This window comes from Melanerpes formicivorus, unplaced genomic scaffold (assembly GCF_026170545.1).
Source record: "Melanerpes formicivorus ecotype bairdi unplaced genomic scaffold, bMelFor1.0.p_v2 SCAF_23, whole genome shotgun sequence".
Classification (NCBI taxonomy): Eukaryota; Metazoa; Chordata; class Aves; order Piciformes; family Picidae; genus Melanerpes; species Melanerpes formicivorus.
Genome location: NW_027142375.1, coordinates 3,196,950 through 3,215,160, shown reverse-complemented (window position 1 = coordinate 3,215,160; position 18,211 = coordinate 3,196,950). Strand labels below are relative to the sequence as shown.

Below are 18,211 nucleotides of genomic sequence, written 5' to 3'. Positions count from 1 at the left end.
AGATTGAGTCACGTAGGTGAGAACAGAGAGGAAGAGAGACTCTAGGGCAGGAAAAGAGGAGGCAAACCAGGCTACCTCTGAAAAATGTTTTTCAAGGCCTGGAGGGGAAAAAATCCAAACTCATGAAGACCTTTATTTCCCTCTTCAGCCGCCAGAATTAAGCACAATTTATTAATAAAGAGGGAAAATCCTGAGGGGGAAACCTTGTGACAAAGCTGCCTCTTCCTCCCTCCCTGCCTTCACCTCCCAGGAACGAGGCTCTGGCTCCAGAGATCCCTACTGGGGAACACCTGCCCAGAGCGCAGCCCAGGCCGAGCCCCGGGACGCCGCCGGCTACCATGGATAGCCCCCCGGGAAGGAGCGTAAAGAGGCCGAAGAGCGGCGGCGGCCCGGCGAGCGCAGGCCTCGCCGCTGCTGCCAGCCCCGTTGCTCCCCGCTGACGGCCGGGGGCGGCGGAATCAGCAGCCGCCGCCGCTGGGGTGAGGCCTCGGCGGGAGCCGGGGTCGGGGGCGGCGCACTTTGACTGCAGGGCGGCCGGTGAGGAGGGGGACAAGCGGGTTAAGGGGAGCAGATGCTCTGGGGCTGGTTTTACCTGCTGCTGCTGCTGCCTGCAGTGGCATGAAGATCTGGCTCAGCCTCTCTCTCTCTCTCTCTCCCTCCCCGCCTCCCTCCCTCCCTTTCTGCGCGGCAGACAAGCCCCCGCGCCGGCCCGGAGCCCTGCGAGGGACGGGGAGAAGGGGGAGGTGAGGGAGGCCCGGGGAAAGGAAAGGAAAGGAAGGGAAGGGGAAGGGCTCCCTGCCCGCACACGGGGACGCACGATGGCACCGCCCCCCCAGCCCCGCTCCTTCGCGCAGGCGCTGACCGTGCCGTGAGGCCGCGGGTGCCCGCACACACCGAGCCATGGCGCCCGCACGCACCGAGCCACGGCGCCTGCGCCCGCAGCTCCCCTTCGGCGGCCGCGGGGCAGACGGCTCTGTCGGGCTCGCTCCTTCGGGTCGGGCTGGAAGTGTCGGGAGAAGGGAGGGTCCGGGGACTTTCCTTTCTCGGGATGTAGTACTCGTCGTGAGCCGCCGCGGGCAACAGCGAAAAGACGCTGGAATTTTCTCGAGGTCAGGAGGGCTTCCTTTGGTTCTGAGGAAGCCCGGGGCGCTTTTGGCCTAAAGCAGCGTGTAGGTATCAGTCACGCACAGCGGCGGTGAGGGGGGGAAAGCAGTTTAAAATGAGGGAGTGTAACGTGAATCTGTAACGTGGTTGCTGTCTGACAGTGGCGGCCGAGTTCAAACCGGTTGGGAAAACTGGTGGAAGGCGGAGATGGAAGGTGTGGAAATGACTGGGCCGGGCTCTGCTTGCCTGCGCGCACCTGACCCGAGCACTGGGTTGGGCCCCTGGCCGGCTGTGCAGGGGTACCTTCCTCCCGACAAAATGAAGTAAACCCTACAAGAACGTGTTTCTATAACCCAGTAGTAGTTCACCTGTGACAAACACTTAAAATTTGCAGGGTAGGCTTGGATTACTGGCGTGCATTTAACACCACCTTAACCAAAACGATCCACTCGCTTGAAAATGCTGAGGAATCTGCCATTTGCTTGGCACTGGCCTTTTCTTCATTAGTCATCCTGATGGAATGAGAACTGTTGCAGAGAAACACCTAGTGCTGGAGAGTTCATGTTACTTGCAAGAATTACTTCACCTGCAAGATATATTTATGCAGCTGTTTGAAGATGGGGTGAAACATTCTGCTGGTTGCTCTTTATATACACTCTAGTTATGCTTGATAGTGTGCTAGGTATCCAAGCTTTTCTTTGGAGACTCCAGGGCGAGACAGGACAAACTAGAGATGTATTCCATCATCCATAGTAGCAGATGCAGAATCGTTTATTGAAGCCAGCTCTTGGAAAAATGAGCCTAAAACTGGAGTATTTGGCTATTACCTCATGCTTTGGGGCAATGTAGGAAGACAGATCAATCTGAGGTACACCGAGAAATGTGAAATGGGAATAAAATTTAGCAAGTTTGGTAATAATGACACGGTTAATATGTTTAATGTCAAGCCGTTATAGTTCCACTGATTCCCAGAAGGGAACTTTTTTAGCTTTTGGGGCTGTCTCAGGCCAAGATGATCAGCCCATCTAAGTGGGCCAAAGATACTTACAGAGAAGCCTTAACTGCATGCTAGCCCACAGATGTGTTTGAATCCCAGATGTTTGATTAAGAAAAGAGAGGCCAGAGGAGGTTCTGGCCTGCTGATAGTAGTGTTTTACAGCAATGCATTGAGATTCTTGCTGCAACAAATTGTTTGAAGTAGAAGGAGCTGTTTAAAGTTAAATGTTGGTAGAGTTAAAAGGAAAGAATACAGGAAAAACAAAAACAAAACAAAACTAAAAAGAAGCGAGACCTTCCTCGCATGTCCACATACCTGTTAATTTTAAACTGGTTGGTTGATCTTGAAGTCATGCTTTTCTGTTTGTCTCTTGTTGTGTTTAATTTATATTAAAGAAGCTACTAAAAAAGCCAAGCACTCAAGCACACAATTCTTGCCTAGTAATTCCATGTTTTGAATACTTCAAACAGCTCAGTGATTATAATTTCACTCAGTATACAGGGCACAGCATTTGATTTAGAAATCATACAGCCATCTACAGTCAGTCTGTGTATATGGCAGTGACCTGTCCACTATAAATACATGGAAATGCATTTTGTAGATAGGAACACGTGCAAGAGCAGCATTTGCTTCAGAGGTGAAGTGGTAGTGTGAAGAGTTAAAACACAGCAGGTGTTGAAGATACAGAAATACATGGAGGATTCACTAAGTACATTTTTTACTGAAAGTATCAAAGCCTTTCAGTTATAAATCTGTAGACTTGTGCTACTGTTTAAAAGAATAATAATAATATGCACCTGTCTTTTTCACATGCTCCCACTGTGTACACAAGTCAGGCAATTGTGAGTTGTCTAAATAACTACTGGAGTAATTATATGATACTGTATCTAATTGTGTGTGTACTTTGGGGATTCCTTAAAAGATTTGGCCCTCAGTATTCTCAATATGAAAATTTTCCCATGGAAAATAAAAGCTAGGAGAAAAGCCAGCAGGAAAGACAGCAGCAGAATCTGCCAAAAGTAGTTTATTCTTGTTTCATTGTCAATCAATTGTTAGACTCATTGTAACACTTAAAATGCCAATTTAAGCATGAATGGGGGTTCCACCCAAAAAAATAAAACATTATAAGGAGATGAATCCCTTTTACTTACACAGCAATACATGGGAAACTGAATTCCAAACATTGTTAATGTCTGTATTTGTGAGGTTGTGAGGGGAATTAACAAACTGCTTAGGCCATCTCAGCTCATGTTGAAAATATGTCCTGCTGCAAAGTCTTAGCCTGGAGAGGAGGAGACTCAGGGGTGGCCTTATTGCTCTCTACAACTACCTGAACGGGGGTTGTAGACAGGCAGAGGTTGGTCTCTTCTCCCAGGCAACCAGTACCAGAACAAGAGGACACAGTCTCAGGTTGCACCAGGGGAGGTTTAGGCTGGAGGTTAGGAGGAAGTTTTACACAGAGAGAGTGATTGCCCATTGGAATGGGCTGCCCGAGGAGGTGGTGGAGTCACCATCACTGGAGGTGTTCAGGAGGAGACTTGATGGGGTGCTTGGTGCCATGGGTTAGTTGTTTAGATGGGTTGGATTGGTTGATGGGTTGGATGTGATGGTCTTGAAGGTCTCTTCCAACCTGGTCTCGTCTATTCTGTTCTGTTCCCTTCCGTTCTGTTCTGTCCCATTCCATTGGAAAACCAAACTTCTTAGGCTTTCATAGCAAAATACAAAGTTTATCATCCCAATGTTTATGTTCAAAATTGTTAAATTCATCACTTAAGTTTGACAAAGGTCCACTGCTTAGTGCATTCTTGTAATTTTTAAGGGAATCATGCAAAGTGGAGTGAGCAAGAGGAACCCAACCCAACCCAAACCACCAGGCTGAAATCACCTTCCTTCTTCCAGATAAGGAGAATTCCAGGAAGTGTAATTTCTCTAACAACATGGGAAGTGGAACTGATCATTTCAGCTACCCTTGGTGCAGCTTGTTTTCCTAACTACTGATTTAAGAAGTAGTGGTGTAGTTTTCTTTCTAAATGCAACTCTTTTTTGAGGTCAAGACTGCAATGAAAATCTTGATCATGCAATCCAAATATACATAATGAAAATCTCGATCATACAATAAAGACTGATGAACTACTATTGGAACAAAATAAAAAGAACCTTGTCCAGATGAGCTCAAATAACATTTGCCACAGGTGGTGCTTAAACGTGTAGACAAACCAGCCTCCTAATCTGGAAACAGAGAGTGATGTACAACAAAGCTCTTACAGCTGTGCTCAGAGAGGTGGAGAAGCTGCTTAGGGCTCAGCAAGGCTGTACAAAGGCTTACTGCAGAAGGGCAAACAGGAAATAAACTGGCTCTCAGAAAAAGTTCCTTCTCAGAGTGTCCAAAAACTACAGTGATACCTATGAATATGTGTTCAGGGCCACACTTCTGCATGTGGTGCCTTTGGTCCCCAAACCATCCATTGACACTTAAGTTTCATTGATTTCGGCCGAGCTTAAGTGCCTTCTTGAATCAAGGCTAATTAAGTGCACCACATACAAATACTGGCGTGCATAAATTGTTTACAGGATTGGGGCTTTAGGGCTTGTCTAAACAGAGACACTCAGGAAAATTAATCCAAATTAACTAAAGGTATGAATTTAAAGTGGATTAGTTAAACCACATTAAACCCCAGTCCACACTGGGGTTTAATGTGGTTTAACTAATCCACTTTAAATTCACTGTTTTAATTACTTTGGATTAACTTTCCTGAGTGTCCCTGTTTAGGCAAACCCTCAGTGGATTGAATAAAGTCCCCAAATGAGTGAGAAATAAAATAGACCCCAAACTAAATAAATAGCAATTCTGCACTGGCAAGGGATGAAATCTTCAATTTTTACAATTCCAGTGACTGCAAGGCCAATGTGCTGAGGAACAGCATCAATGAGATCAAATTGCAATCAGTGAACATGACAATGCAACTAAGCTGTGAAATGCCAAGCTGTGTAGGAAAGGCTGGGCTGAGAGAGCACTTGAATAAACCCCAAATTTTCAAATCAGTCTTGTGTGCCTCAGCAATATTGAACTGCAATTTAAAAATGGAGGTCAGATTTATTTTCACTCAGGCTGGCAAGACCAGTGAAGATATTGTGGTGGCCATTACAGTCCGTGATGGCTAGCAAAGAAGTCAAAACTGTCTGGAGAAGTTAAGACAAGTCTTATTTATGCAAATAAGAAACCAGTTGTATTTAATAACAAGTTATTACTCCTGATTAGCCACTTAAATGTGATACATAAATGAAGCACTCAAATAGCAGTTGATATTATTATTTTGATAAATGGACATTTGTGTTCCTTGAAAAACTATACTCTGATTCCCAGAGTAGCACTTGCTTGGGTTTCCACTGGAAGTGGTAGGGCTTCATTAGGCTTTGAACTGGAAGCCAGCACAGCAATCAGAATCTTCAGGTGTGTAAAAATGTAACAAGGGAAAAAAGGAAGGACTGCAGGCTGTACAAAGTTACTGACTGCAGATGATTTCTTTTTTTAAAGTAAATAAATAAATAACAAGCCATTGATAACTGCTCAATTTAGTGTGAAATAATCAGACTTTCATGGCCAGACATCCAAAGTGGGCAGATGGTCCTGTCTTTACTTAGCAATGGTAAGTTTGGGTAAAATTGTGTTGGGGTTTTTTGGTGTTGTTTTCTTTTGTTGGGTTTGTTTGGTTGGTTGGTTTTTGCTGTTGCTGTTGGGTTTGTTTGGGGTTTTGGTAGGGGTTTTTGGTTGGTTTCTTTTGGGGGGGTGTTGGGTCTTTGTTTTTTTTGTATAAGTGAAATCTGTTCCTCTGCTGAAAGGGACAGTTCTTTAAATAAAAATATTGTAGAAAAAGCTTAGTCATTTTGTATTGAAGTTGTGCAATTCGATTTTGATATTTAAAACTTGAGACTTGTTGTGAGGCCTAATATTGTCTTTAGTTACAGTGCTGAAAGTGCCTGCATCCTGGCAGCTTTCCAGCCCTGCTTGGGTATACCTGCATGAGGCTAATGTCACAGCCACAGTTCCATAAAATAAGAAAGTGCCAATGATTGAAACACTCTTTACCAATTACAGCAGTATGTGCCCTGTGCTTGATAACCAGGGATCTTCAGTGAAAGGGCAGTTTTCACAATTCTCTCCCTTGCCCCTTTACTTTAGAATACTGCAATATGATTTAAAAGTGGCAGGAATGAGGTGGGTCTCATAGGCTTCCCCCTCCTGCCCCTGCTCTCCACAGAGCAGCATGGCCCTCTCTGAGCACCGCTCTCCTCTGTGGTGTGACAGGCCTTCTCTTTAGCTGTTGGCACTCGATAAAGGGAAAGAACTAAATTTAGTGAGGAGGAGAAAAGCCAGATAACAGGGAAGGAAAGCAACCATGCTGAAAGCAGGATGGGTGGGAAAGTCCCTGTTGACTGAGGGGAGGTTGGACTAGATGACCTGTGGAGGTCCCTTCCAGCCCAGACCATTCTAGGATTCTGTGATTCTGTGAATGTGTCAGGGTACAGCACCTGCCCAAAACTGAAACTGGAACATTGAAAGTTTGAGTAACTGTCCAGCTGTTTAAAATTTTTTCTTTCCCCTGCAGCTATTTTTCCTCAGTCCCTTTCCATACACAACTTTATGCTATTTTTGCTTAGATATAACTCCAAATCTTATGGCAGTTGTTCTAAAACACTGGTGTGCTGTACCAATAATGAATTTATGCCATCCTTTCACTAGCCTAGAACATAATTAGTAACGTTCCCAGCTGTTTAGTTCTTGTTGCCGAAAATTCCTTCAGCTTACACTGATCAGAACTATGTGTGCTCACTGTTGCTAGTGTGCAGGTAGAATATAGGTGGAAATTAAGGGTACAGAAAAAAAAATAAACAACGGAGACCATTCATTTTCACTTAGATTTTTATGCTTCCAGAATTTATTTGATAAAATATTAAATCCTCATATCCTGGTGGAAAGAAAAAAAACCAACACCAACCACACATTGGCTTTTGTCTGTGCTGAAAAATACTGCTCCCCTGATAGGCAGAAAATGGTAGTTCTGGTCCATGCTCTATTTTGGAGTACTCCAATTTAGTGCCTAAAGGAATTTGAGGGCAGGAGCACCTCTTTCATTACACTTACTCCCACTTGTTTCATACAACAATTAAGTGTAAGCCCTACAGCAGCAAAACTGCTAAGATTTTTATGGCTCTTAAAAGGGACAGTGACAATTTTAAATGAGTGAAATATCATGCACTGAATAGTGTCAGCTGTTTATGGCACTCCTTTTCCATCTTGCAGCATTAAGAGTGTATTTTGCATTTTCTGTTTTCCTCGATGCTGTGTTTGTGTGGGCCAAACAACAGCAGAGTAATTGCCCTCTGGCTCTGCAAAATGTGCACAGGATCTTCTGTGCTTGAGCACAATCTTCTCTGGTGATCTGATGTAGCAGCATGCCTCTTCACCAGAGGGGTGTCCTAGAAAAAGAAGGAACTCCCTCTCTAAGGTGTCTTCAAAATAATATTACCCTTTATTGCCACCATTTTCATTCAGGAATGTCACAAAAGCTTTAAATGTGTCGACAAATATTCAGATTAGCCCTAAAAATATTTGTCAGTCATAGTGTGGGAAGGATGAGATCACAGCCACAAAGTCAATCAAAAACAAAGAAGACTGTTGCTGAATTTATCATATCCGTTAACCTCATTATGATAGTGATTGTCTGGGGTGCATTTTAGTGTAATAACCGGTGAGAGATTGGGAAGGGATGGAGCAACTGTTTCCTCTAGAACATTTTATGCAGTGCTGTCAGGGGAAGTTTTTCTTATTTCTGTTCTCTCTGTAATTCCTCTTTCCCCTTTGAGTGAACCAAGGCAACTGGCCCTATTCCTCTCCAAATAAACTTGTTGTGGGCCAGCAGAAGTCAGCAGAAAAAAATTTGCTTTGCCAGCATGAGGACAGCTAAAGGCAACTACCAATATTTGTCCTTTTATCTTGGCCTTTTTGAACAGCTTTTTCTCTTGACAGTAAGTGATGGTTGATGGTGGAAAGAGTATATTGGTAAATTAATGTAGGAGTGAAACTACAGAGATTAGATGTCTTCAGGGCAGCTGAGCTCCTGAGTTAGTAGACATGGATGGGGAGCAGAATATCCCTCCTGTAATCCAGGAGTAGTTAGTGTCCTGCTATGCCACTTAGGTCTTAACAAGTCAATGGGTCCAGATGGGATTCATCCTAGGGTGCTTAGGGAGTTGGCACAGGAGCTGGCTAAGCTGCTCTCCATCATTTATCCCCAGTCCTGGCTAACTGGGGAGGTCCCAGATGACTGAAGGTTAGTAAATTTGTGGATGACACCAAGTTGGGGAGCAGTGTGGGTCTGCTGGAAGGTAGGAAGACACTTCAGGGAGACCTGGACAGGCTGGGTCAATGGGCTGAGGCCAACGAGCTGAGGTTTAATAAGGCCAAGTGCAGGGTCCTACACTTTGGCCATAGTAACCCCATGCAGCACTATAGAGAGGGACCTGGCAGTGCTGGTTGACAACCAGCTGAGCATGAGCCACCAGTGTGCCCAGGGGGCATGGCAGGCCAATGGCATCTTGGCCTATGGCAGCAATAGTGTGGCCAGCAGGACTCTGGATGCAATTCTGCCCTGTACTCGGCACTGGTGAGACTTCACCTCAAGCACTGTGTGCAGCTCTGGGCTCCTCACTTCAAGAAAGATACTGAGTGCTGAAACTTCAGTGATGGCGTATCTTATCTGAGGTGTTCATTAAGCTAGAATTTTGATCAGTACTAAGGATGAAACCAAAGTGGTCCTCCAGTTTTATATTTAATATCAGCAGGTACTGGGAGAAGGGAAATGGCTTTCCACTACCATTGTGTCCTCTAAAATACAAAGTCAGGTAAGGCACATGAAGGACATAGCTTCTCTTCCAAACAGTTTGTTTTGTCTTTCCTTTAATCTTTTGTCTTCTCTATTGTTTGACCAAATGCCCAGTGTGGTGTGGATTATTCCCAGTGTGGTGTAGATTATTCCCAGTGTGGTGTAGATTCCTCCTTCCTTGGAAACCTTTGGTATGGCAGAATGCTTTAATGAGGAACTTTTTGGGTGTATAATATGTGTAAAAAACCCACATCCTATTCTCAGTTTTCAGGGAGCTACTCTCCTGATTCATGTAGCATTGTCAGTCACTTGCCCATTACCAAAAAATCTCCTAAACTGTATGGTTCATGAATTTGTACTATAAAAAGGTGCCCAAAGAAATGAAAGGGATTCCTTGAGAACTTAGACATTCTTTTCTTAAAAAACAAACAAACAAACAAAAAAAACCCAACTATGTTTATTTATAAAGGTACACAGAACAGGCTATTGCTTTCTGAAATGCACTGAGTCCTTGAACCCATTTGAAATGAAAATATAGAGATCACAAGAAATCAAACTATTAAACCTTTTTAAAATGTCCCTCAGTAGGAAAAGTCTTGCTGTGCCCTTTGTTAAATACTGACTTCAAAGTGTGATTTCTGCATTGAGTTTCACTAGCAGTCAGTAAGCAAGTTTGAAGGGCCTGATTCTGCATTGCTGACACCATGCTGGATGAGGCAGAAATAAAACAGCACACTGGAAATTAGATTAAAGGCCAAGTCTGCAACTGTTATTGAAATCCAATATCTCAAACTGCAGTCTTACCAGCAGTTAATAGTCCCCATGGTGCTAAATAATCATAAAGCTTGAGGGTATCTACTATTGTGCCAGCACACCAATGAGATGCAACCATCTCTGCCCCAAGAGTTGTAAAACAAACAAAATTCTCCCATCAAAGGGCAAGATTTTTTGAGGGGGGACTGATACTTGTGTAGAGAATTGTTACTGTCTTTTATGACCTTCTGTAATTCCTTTCCCTATCTTTTCCAAGTCTACCCCAAAAACTTGGAAAAGACAGTTTCTCTTGTGGAAATTGCAAGTGTCAATCTGTAACATTAGCAATCAAAGTCAGATAGTTCAAAGACACTGCACAAAAGAACATCATTTTAGCTAGACAAGTGTAAATATATCCCTTTTAGTTATGACTCATATCCAGACAAGTCTGTTCCTATCCTAATCTTGAATACAATTGTTTTAACTTCCCCAAGCACCAGGGTTTTTTTTCACATCACTTCTAAGGACAAGGAAAACAAGACAGAACTCAGAGGATTTAAATTTCGTACACTATGCTCAACTCTCCTTGGCTATCAATTTCATTCTGAGCAGAAAGTGAGTCAGTTGGAGTGAGTTGTTTATGAGACCAAGAATCACGCACAGACCAAGTGTCCCGTTTGTTCACATTAAGTCTTTAACCAGGATGAAACAAAACTCCTTCAAGTAGTATCAGAAAGAGGTAGATGAGTTAAAAAGAAGATACCTGAACATCCATGTTCCTGTAATTGTCAATCTGTTCCTGAATACCCAGTGCTAAATGGAGGAAAAACTTCTTCATCACTTCTTTCTTCCTAGCAAAACAGACTAAGTGAGGACGGTGTTAAAATAACCCAATACAGTTAGTACCTCTTGGATTACCAGTCTGCTTGTGATATTGGGCAAAGGAGACATGAATGAAACTGAATTTTCACTTAGTGAGGTCATTGTATGTTCAGCTGCTAAGTTCAGCCAGAGGTGATTTTACCCATGAATACATAAAAATTCTTTGGGAGAGCTCTGAGGAGGGAATCCTGTCTAATAATGTTTCTTTGAAACCAAAGTTGAGTTGTAAGACTTAATTCAATGAGACCTTTAGATCTCAAGAGCTGCCTTTTTAAGACACTCTTTCAAACCTATCTGTGCAGCCTTGCCAGTCGTGCTGCTCACACAGTTTCAGTAACTACTGCAGATACCAGTTATGAGAGAAGAAAATGCTTTGTGCAAAGGAAGCAGTAATACCTTGTTCATATTCTATAATGAGAGTCTTTTTTATGGAACCCATCAGATTTCCATGAATATTTTCTCACTATCTTAAAGGGAAAAGAAACAAAAAGACCGACAGCTGAACAATCACAAAGACCTTTTCTTGTGTTTCAAAGTAGGAAGGATTTCAGTAATGTAATAGGCACTGTTTAGCTCCACTCAAAAGAAATTGCAAAGATCTGTGGCATGAGGAAGAAAAGTACATTAAATACAGCGTTGAAAAAAATCTGATGGCCACCTGTCTTCACTTGTGCCACTGAGGTCTGACCGTTCCTAGCATCTTTTGGACCATAACCAACTCCTTTATTCCATCATTAAGATAAGAGAGGTAAGGCTCAGGCTGTTAATTTTCCATCCCCAAATCTGGATATCATCTTCAGAAGTTTCAGATTTATGGAGTCTCATAATGTGCCCTGGAGATATCACATACTTAATTCTTCTTGTTCATTATCACCCCTTGTTTTGTATAAATTGCTGTTATGTTGAGATTTCTCTTCTTCTTTTATTAAGGCTGCTAACCATTTACCAGTTTTATATGAATTATCATAGAAAAAAATTATTTGCTCTATAAAAATAATTGCCTTCTTTAACAGCAATATTATTCAATAGTGCCTTAATCTGTAGCAATTCCACATAAGCTTTTTACTGTGGGATTTTTGATGTTCTAATTTTTTATTGTTAGCTTTGCTAATAGCTCCAATTTTTCTTGCCTTTGGCATTTCTTAGTTTCATGACATACACCTAAATTCCAGCTTCTAAAAGTCACTTTGAAAGCCTTCTGTACACTATGATACCAAGCAGAGACCAAATCAAAATGTATGTATTGCTTGATTTTTGTTTTAATGGCTATTAGTAATTCTTTATCCTTAAGTAATAGAGTACTGAATCTCCAATGCAAAGCATTTTTATTCTTCTCTCTTCAAATTATCTCTATTATTATGATCAGATAAAAGGCATCTCTGCACTTTAATTCTCAATTTACTCCCAAACAAGGTTTTCTCTCTGCAAAACAATACAAGAAGTTTTGTCTCATGTAAGGCTGATTTTCCACAGGAAAGGAGTCTGAACTTACTTCATTGGGGTCGGTAGAGTTTGCTCCACCTGGAGAAGAGGAGACTCAGGGGTGACCTTATCACTCTCTACAACTACCTGAAGGGAGGTTGTAGACAGGCGGATGTTGGTCTCTTCTCCCAGGCAGCCAGTACCAGAACAGGAGGACACAGTCTCAGGCTGCGCCAGGGGAGGTTCAGGTTGGATGTTAGGAAGAAGTTCTATGCAGAGAGAGGGATTGCCCATTGGAATGGGCTGCCCGAGGAGGTGGTGGAGTCGCTGTCATTGGAGGTGTTCAGGAGGAGACTTGATGGGGTGCTTGGTTGCATGGCTTAGCTGTTTGGGTGGGTTGGATTGGTTGATGGGTTGGACGCGATGATCTTGAAGGTCTCTTCCAACCTGGTTTGGTTTATTCTAAATAAAGGTTTATTCTAAATAAAGTTATTCACAGGTTCATTAAGTAAATCTGCTTATCTTCATTTTGGTAAATTTGAGGCTTGCATTCATTCATTTCCTTTATTTATTTATTATTTTTTAAAACTACAAGGTATCCACCTTCCCTTCAACCTGCAATTGAACTTAAGTGATTTTTTCCTGATTTTCCATTACATGTGTGTAAGACAAAGTGATGGGAAGATTCTGTCAGAAATCCTCCAGAAATAATTCTGAATGCACACCAAAATCATACAGTCCAGTTCCATGATGACTGCAGGTTGCTTAGTCACAGTTCCCCACTCTGTCTCTGATGAGAATCATAGAATTGATAGGGTTGGAAGGGACCTCAAGGATCATCTAGTTCCAACCCCTCTGCCATGGGCAGGGACACCTCACACTAGATCAGGTTGCCCAGAGACACATCCAGCCTGGCCTGAGAAACCTCCAGGGAAAAGGCTTCTACCACCTGCCTGGGCAACCTGTTCCAGTGTCTCACCACCCCACCCCCATGGTGAAAAATTTCTTCATAACATAACAGAAAGAGAAAGAAAGAAAGAAAGAAAGAAAGAAAGAAAGAAAGAGAAAGAGAAAGAAAGAAAGAAAGAAAGAAAGAAAGAAAGAAAGAAAGAAAGAAAGAAAGAAAGAAAGAAAGAAAGAAAGAAAGAAAGAAAGAAAGAAAGAAAGAAAGAAAGAAAGAAAGAAAGAAAGAAAGAAAGAAAGAAAGAAAGAAAGAAAGAAAGAAAGAAAGAGAAAGAAAGAAAGAAAGAAAGAGAAAGAAAGAAAGAGAAAGAAAGAAAGAAAGAAAGAAAGAAAGAAAGAAAGAAAGAAAGAAAGAAAGAAAGAAAGAAAGAAAGAAAGAAAGAAAGAAAGAAAGAAAGAAAGAAAGAAAGAAAGAACAAAAAACAGAAAGAAAACAAAAAACAGGGTGACAGAGCACTAGAACCAGTTGCCCAGAGGGGTTGTGGAGTCTACCTCTCTGGAGATATTCAAAACCCACCTCGATGCATTACTGTGTGGCCTGGTCTAGGTGATCCTGCTCTGGCAGGGATGTTGGACTGGATAATCTTTCAAGGTCCCTTCCAGCCCCTAACATTCTGTGATTGTGTGATTTAAGGCTATAATGCATATAGGAATGTAGAAAATACACCCATGTAGTCATGAGTTAAAGGAAACTAAACTCTGCACAAATTAATAAACCACTATCATCCTCTGCAGTTGTGTTATTCAGCTGTATTATTACATGCCACCTAAGAGCTCTGCTTGCAGGATGGGAACACTTTGTATTGGAAGGAGTACAAAAATGCAAGATAAAGAAAATGACTATGAAATTGCTATCAGGTGCTTGGGTTAGTTGAGTGGCAATATGTGCAGGTTCACACATGCTTGTTTGTTTTGGACAAAGTTACTTGCAGAGAATGGAACGCCTTTTATTGACTTTGTTGGAATCTCGATCAGGCTCTGTGAGGAAAGCTAGGCACAACCTCTTGTAAAGAGTATTTTTAATGCCATGAATGCTTCTGTTTTCTCTTTTGTCTGGAAGCAGTGTAAAGTAATAATACACATAAAAATAAAATGAACAAACAGTGACAGAAGTGGCAATGAAATGTTCACTGTCATTACTGCACCTGAAAACACATCCATTTTTGATAGTTGTGTAGGGTAAGTACCCTTTAGTTAGCACAGCATGTATAGGGTAGATTGTTCCATACTCAAAATGACATTTATTTCAGCTTGTGTCTTTGTGGCTAGGTGCTACTCCATATTCTGTCTTCAGCTGTTAAGTGCTGGTGCACTGTGTCTGTGATTTATTGTTCTCATAATCGGTAATACGTCTCTTATGTATATACTTTCTTTTTCCTAGCTGTTGTCTCTGATGGTCACATTATAAAATCTTTTCATGGTTTTGGGGCTTGTACAGCAAGTCTGCATTTTACTTTTTTTGTATTAATTTTTTTTCTCTTCTGCAGTTTGCTTAAAACTTGAGATTAAACTGTGTGAGAGGTAGAATGACACTTAAAAATCGTCACGTCCATTGGGGTGACATGAGCTCAGTGAGCAGAGAGAGAGGGAATAGCTGATTTTGATGGAGGTCTCCCATGTGCATTGAAGGCCCCTAAGTCAATGTTTGAGCCAGCTGCCCATGAGCCTTGACTGTGCAGGCAGCATCTCCTTACCCATTTAACCATTACTATGACCTTTTTTTCAGTTATGTGTGTGGACCGTGTTTGAGTAGTATCTGCTGCCTCATTTGTTTAGTATAGCAAACACCTCACTCCATCTATTTGCTATGTTGTGATAAGTGGTCACACAGGTTCAACTGGGTGATCTACAGTGCTGAGTCACAGTCTGCCTGTTTTGGTTTCCTGAATTGTTAGCAAGAGTTTTCCCCTAGCTCACTAAACCACAAAGTGTCTGGTGAACAGAGTTTGTCCCTTCACAAAACAGGGTCAGACTGGTTCCTTATTAGGTGTCCAGAAGATGAAAGTAATGTTAGATAGATACTTCTACTGTGTGAAGATAAATTCTGCTCTTTCATTACTGAACCTTCCTTGTTCACTGCAACACCAATTGATTTCTTTCCACAGAACAAACTCACCTAGGGGTGATAGAGGTATTGGGTGCTTTTTGTGCTGCTCTGAGAAGAGATTTTTGGTGCAACTTTCCATTCTCTTCCTTTTTTACACTACAGGGGATGATATGGCTCAGTGTGTTCATTGCCTGCCTGACTTCCCTCTGTTCTATGCACTGTGATGTGTAATTAACAAGCAACATGCCTTTTATACAAAGAAAAAACAATAGGTGGACTAGGTGGCAATTTTCTAGTATGCAACTGTGTTTCCAGTGCTGTGCACATTGCTGCTGTCACCTTTATAAATATAATAGTATGAATTTAACACATCGGCAAAAATGCAAGGAAAAGGCAAAACCATGCTGGCTTCTTCAGTGCTAGAAAAACATCAAATTAAAATGTTTGGCAAACAGACAACAAAATTCATAGGGAAAAGACTTGCACTTCCAAGCTTCTCAGGGTACATCAAGCAATAAAGATTAAGAATTTATTACTGCTTTGTGTTCTCATTGTTATTTTTATTCTTCCGTCTCCTTCCCCACCTCACGCCATTAAGCTTCCTGGTAGAAGACACCACCTTTCATAAAGTTATCAATAAAGGACTCCATGTACAGGGAATGGCAACAGAATGTTCCTTTTGTGTCCAAAACCTGTTGAATAGTTGCATATAATTGCACCGAGTCTTCAAATAGTCTGCTAAAAATATTTCCATGAGAATGGTCAAGTTATAAGCCCTAGTGTTTAAAGGGCAAAGTTGAGATTCTCCAAGTAGGCACATAACTTTGAATGTTATGAATGATTACTTTCTTGCTCGTGCTAGTGTGAGGTGTGCTAAGCATCAGGTAGCAAACATTACAAGTTGCCACACTTGGCAGTACGAAACTCTACTTTTGCTTAACCTCGTTGGAATGCAAGTAGCAAAGTTTCTACCTATTTTTAAACAGGGGAAAATATCCACTAGAAATGGAGGATCAGACCAATCCATTTATCTGCATCATGGAATCGATGAACCATTCCTCCTGCCAGCTAGATGGTGTTAGTACAACTGTATGTAGATAACAGAGAAAGACTCTCCAAAAGATACAGCTCCTTTCAAATGAACCTTAATAGATTTAAAGCTTTTTCCTTTACTCTTATGGGTAGCTTGACTGATTATTTGCATGAGGGAGATGGCCTGGGTTTGGCCCAATTAGGAGATGTTGTTTCTTAAAATTCCAACAATAACATTCCTACACATTATTCTACAGAGCTCTTGCCTGAGGGCCCAATCTTGTCATCCTTCCACACACAGCATTTCCATTGAAGTCGGGATCAAGAAAATTATAAACCATACAGCATAAAAAGATATGCTTGGTTTAGTTGGCACTGGAAAGCTCTATGTGCAGGCCTTTGGGTGCCATTCTGTGATTTTGACTGAGGCAGAATGGGAAAGAAGGGAAGGCTGATCCATGAGTATCATGAAAATTCTATTAAAGACTATCTAATTCTGGTTAGAGTCAAGCAGCATTGACCTGTAAATACCAGAATGCACCCCCTGGAATGCAACTGTTTTCTGAAATTAATACTGATTCTTTTATCATGACCACATCTTTATCTCTTTCAGGCTGGCCAAGCAGCACTTTGCAAGAAAGCAACGTCGTAGTAGTTCTTCCATAAAAGCTCCCAGCCATGGTTTCCAAGCTCTTCAACCTGCACTTTTGGAATATGCTCTAGATCGAGCTGTCTCAAAAACCTTTACCTTAACTCTGACTACACCATGTGGCTGCTTTGCTTGAGAGCACATTATGCTTAGTTCCGTGATCTGTTGCTGTGTAGATGAAGAAGAGTTTAATGCTGACCTGCAAGCCCTAAATGGTTCTGAATAACCTGAGAAATTCTCCTGCACTTGTCTGAGATGTTCATGAGTACTGTGAAGATAGTTGCAGGAATGTAAGCAGGAATGTATAGTCTTTCCCAAGTCCACCTTCAGAAACTGTCAGGATCAAACATAACATGATTATTTTTTCCAGTCACTTCTTGGAATGTCAGCAGGTAGCCTGAGAAAAGGAAGTAGAAGCATGGGAAATTACTTCATAACACTTTTGCCTTATTTCTAAGGAGGAGCAAGGAAATTTTAGGCATATAAATATACTGCCAAGCCTTACGAGCATCTAAGTAGCCAGTTTGTTGTTTCCAGTTCTCTTAGTGGTTAGAAGTTTCTGAAACTTCTGTTTAGTTTTGTTCTCATTATCTCTTCTATTTTATTCTTATTTCACATGTATAAGAAAAATTCTGTGGCAAACAATGCCTCAAGCATCGCAGCACGGTTAGGAGCCAGGTTTCTAAATGCCCCAGTTAATATAATGTATAATGTTGCGTTCGGCAGCGACTCCTCTGATTGAAATAATTTGACTGAAATTAAACTATTGCTACTAAAATTTATGTAAAAGTAATGAAAAATTTATTGGCTTATAAAATACTTGCTTTTATCCAGGACTAACAATTCCTATGCAACGCTAGTGATCCTCCCACAAACAGTTGAGAGGAAATAAAATATAAGGGAGTTCAGCAGTTCATATTCCCTGAGATCCTCACAGTTACTCTTCTTTGTGATCCAGTCTTTTAACTTTTCATGACTTTAATCTTAAAAAATAGATTTTTAATTAAATTCAGAGCTATTATTCCCCTTTAGGGGAGGTGGGAAAAACAAATGCAACTCTGCTGCAGGACCTCTGAGCATAGCACTTTCCCTCTCTGTACAGTTCATTTTGGCATTTTTATATATCTTCTGCTAATAAAATGTAATGATTTTCATCTTTTACTTTGACATCTGAGTCTGTATCTTTTATCTGTTGTTTACAGTGTTTCAGCCCATAAATAAATCATATGACAAAATAAATTACTTAATCTTGTGTTTTATTTGGAAACACATTAAAAGCCTAGCTTTGGTGGGGGGAAAAAAAATCACTTTACACCTTGCAATTGCTTATATACTCTTATGACTTTTGTGTCACGTTCAAATACTATCAAGGTGTCATATCAATACCAATTGTTCACAAGAGCCACATTTTAAACCTTTCAAGTTTTCTGATAGAGTTTGATAGGAATACTTTGAAATGAAAGTACATCTGTCTTTGA

The 18,211-nt window shown here is 41.4% G+C and overlaps 1 protein-coding gene and 1 long non-coding RNA gene across 9 annotated transcripts in view; one reads left to right on the top strand and one right to left on the bottom strand.

Moving 5' to 3' along the window:
- TBC1D5 (TBC1 domain family member 5) overlaps nucleotides 1-814 on the bottom strand; it is a 331,491-nt gene extending 330,677 nt beyond the window's left edge. For all 8 annotated transcript variants that reach the window (XM_068152338.1, XM_068152339.1, XM_068152334.1 and 5 more), the window contains exon 1: nucleotides 593-814. The gene's annotated coding sequence lies outside the window, so the exon portion shown is untranslated. The remainder of the gene's footprint in view (nucleotides 1-592) is intronic.
- An 83-nt stretch (nucleotides 815-897) lies between these two features.
- Nucleotides 898-17,972, top strand: LOC137448130 (uncharacterized). Its single transcript, XR_010988987.1, has 2 exons — nucleotides 898-1,169; nucleotides 16,698-17,972. It is a non-coding gene; the product is annotated as an uncharacterized lncRNA (long non-coding RNA).
- Nucleotides 17,973-18,211: the final 239 nt, after the last annotated feature.